Source organism: Corythoichthys intestinalis, chromosome 3 (genome assembly GCF_030265065.1).
Source record: "Corythoichthys intestinalis isolate RoL2023-P3 chromosome 3, ASM3026506v1, whole genome shotgun sequence".
In the NCBI taxonomy this organism is placed as follows: domain Eukaryota; kingdom Metazoa; phylum Chordata; class Actinopteri; order Syngnathiformes; family Syngnathidae; genus Corythoichthys; species Corythoichthys intestinalis.
This window is the reverse complement of record NC_080397.1, coordinates 21,961,020-21,964,458: the sequence shown is the minus strand read 5'-3', so window position 1 is coordinate 21,964,458 and position 3,439 is coordinate 21,961,020.

Below are 3,439 nucleotides of genomic sequence, written 5' to 3'. Positions count from 1 at the left end.
TAAAGGACCACAATTAAACACTTGAATTAAAACCAAGGGCGTAGGTTTGCATAGGGACGGTAGGGACATAACACTACCAACTTTTCAGGATGCTCAAATGGTCCTCATCAACTTTTAACCAACCTTATTTGCATTTTATAATGACTTCAGTTATATTGGTAATTTAGATTGTCTTCCCATATGCAGTAAGGATAGAACAGAACCTACCATTACTAAGTGAATTACAGTACTTTCATTATGTTCAGACTTTCATCATTTGTCCCTTTTCACTTGCTGAATGTGTTGTTCCATTTTTAATCCCCTCAAACGCACGTTTGATTGGCTGATGAGTTGACAACCCCCCACCCCGCCACATAGAAGTACACTCACACAGCCCTGACAGATTCATGTCGACAACATGCCGCCTCCGCCGTCCCTTTCGAAGAGGAGGGATATTAGAAGGTTTATTTGGCCAGCAGCAGCCACTGCCACAGAAACACCACAATCAACCACCACAAAGGACTTGCACTTCAAAATGTTTCTTTAGTCGTTTTTGAAAACAAAGGTTGGAATCGAACATTGTATCACCTGAACCAATACACACAAAAGTTAGTTCAGTATATATCAATACAGATTTATTTTGCATTGATCATTAAGCCTATCAATTAATTAGATTCATATTCAAGAGAAATGTAGCCCTGACCCTCGTTCAATAATCTGTTTGGTCTTATAAATGTCCCATCCCCAACAAAAAGTGTACATGCAGGTTATGCTGTTATATCGTCCCTACCAATTTTGAGACCAAGCCTATGCCCTTGACCAGTGTTTTTCAACCGGTGTTCTGCGGCACACTAGTGTGCCGTAGGAGATCGTCAGGTGTGCCGCGAAAAATTATCCAATATCGCATTTTTTTTTTTTTTAAACAACTTCAGGCGGAGTTCCATTAGGAAGGAAGAAGTAGGTAGAGTTCTCGGTCATGTGCAGATGAGCGAGGTATTGCTCGTGTCATGTTCAAGAACTGCTCGGATTTCTAGCCATCAGCCACCTTGCTGTCCGCGACAATGTGGACCCCATCACGTCTACTGTACATTATTGGATTAGACTTGTCAAGTGTCGATTTCACGAAAGTGTCCTTGCCATTTTACCCATACTGTATGTGACGAACGTCAATCCTCCCCAGCTCTCCAACAGCGCCATGGTGCCAAGCAAGCTTAAATGTCATCTCCAAACAAAACACCCGTCACTTCAAAAGAAGTCGATGGACTATTTCTTTCGCCTTAGTGAAAGCACAGGGAAAAAGGCAACTTTTTTGAGGAAATACAACAAAGGTAAATCAGAAAGCCCTCAAAGCCAGTTAGCTTGTCGCTGACTTTGTTTCTAAATCCAAAATGTTCCACACTTTGGCAGAGAAATTAATACTACCTGCCTGCAAAGCCACTGTCAGCGAGATGCTCGGCCCTGATGCGGTTAAAGACATTGCTAAAGGCCCGCTGTCTGATCATTCTGAGCTTTTCAAGCCTAACTGTTATAAAAAAAATTAACAACAGAGAGACACTGAGCTTTTGAAGATTCCTGCCAGGATATCTGGTTTGTGTTCATCTAAACAGGCTCAAGTTTCACAATGAGTAAGTATAAATACTGAGAAATTCTTTGATCATTAAATATACTGTACAGAAAACAATTTTGGAACATTTTTGGTTTGTGGTGAGTCGTGAGATTTTTTCCAATGTAAAAAGGTGCCGTGACTCAGAAAAGGTTAAAAACAAAAACCAAAAAAAAAACCACTGATTTAGACTATAAATTTGGACCACAGTAAATGAGAAAATATTGTGTGACATAAAATATGTATATTTTATATCAAAATACCCTACATTTGTTTTGCCATTTTTCTTTTCACATGTACATACACACAAGCAAAGTGTGACAAAATCATAGTGATTGATATTTTTTCTGATCTTAAAAAACAGTAAATGCCAACTTGAGACCTTTCAGAACTATTACATAATCAATACATCTTTTGACTACAAATCTTTATTTTTTAGATTGCAGACTATTTGAACGATTGATCATATTTTGTTTAAGTGGGAACGGCTATTGTTTCCTGCACGATACTAAGAATATTATTGCGGTGCCTTTAGTGTGTCTTTTAAATTTACAAACAAAATTGACTTATATTTTTATTGCATTCCAAACACTCCCACTTTATACTGTACCTCTACGGTCTGCAAAGGTAAAATGTTTATATGAGACCCAATTAAATACTTTTATCTATTTGAAACCTTCAGTCAGTGGCGCCATCGGGGGGTGGCCAGGGGTGGCCACGGCCACCCCTATAAATTGGTTGGCCACCCAACTGGCCACCCCACTTGCCAGTATATCATAAGATAGTTGTAGCATCAGTTATGCATTTCATCCCAAATGAATGCATTTATTTTGTTGTGTTAAATGCAGGGCTATGAAATGTATCACATTAATGGGCGGTGATTTTTTTTTTTCAATTAATCACATGAAAATATTTATCGCAATTAACGCATTCGCTGTTCGACTCATTCACCCATTGCCGCAAACAGCCTACAATGGCGCCGTTTTACTTATATACAGAGATAAGAGGCAGAGATGGCAATATTTAGTCACAATATACAAACTCACATTCATCTTTAAGAATTAAAAGTCTTTCTATCCGTGGATCCCTTTCACAGAAAGAATGTTAATAAAGTTAATGCCATCTTGTGGATTTATTGTTATAATAAACAAATACAGTACTTATGTACAGTATGTTGAATGTATATATCCGTCTTGTGTCTTATCTTTCCATTCCAACAATAATTTACTGAAAAATATGGCATATTTTAGAGATGGTTTGAATTGCGATTAATTACTATTAATTATTTTTAAGCTGTGATTAACTCAAATAAAAATTTTAATCATTTGACAGCCCTAGTTAAATGTACACCTTATGCCTAATATATACATAACACAATAAAACAGAATTGTTGTGGAACTCAAAATGTTGACTGGACAGTAATGGACTATGCACATTAAATCATTAGTAACATCAAATATTACACAATACACCAAAGTATATCAGTAGTCGTGTCCTTAAGTCTTACTGATAGCTTTCCCCTGACCTTTTTACTGCAATAATATAATGAAAAGCTGAAATTATGACTTTTAGTTTTGGCCACCCCAAGATTTTAAGTGGCCCCATCGGGCCACCCCTATGAAAAATTTCTGGAGGCGCCACTGCCTTCAGTGAGTCCTTTTGAGCCTATGACAAATTGTCCAGAACATAAAAAGAAAAATAAACATGCCTAAAGCTGGTAGCCAAGTAAAAAAGTAATAACAATTAAATTATGTTTACAAAGGTGGGAAGGAAGATAAGTATGAACGTATAAGAAATAAAAACTCCTTTCGCCTAGTTTGTTCTTTCCTTTATTCCGTAGTTGTTAACAACAAACCG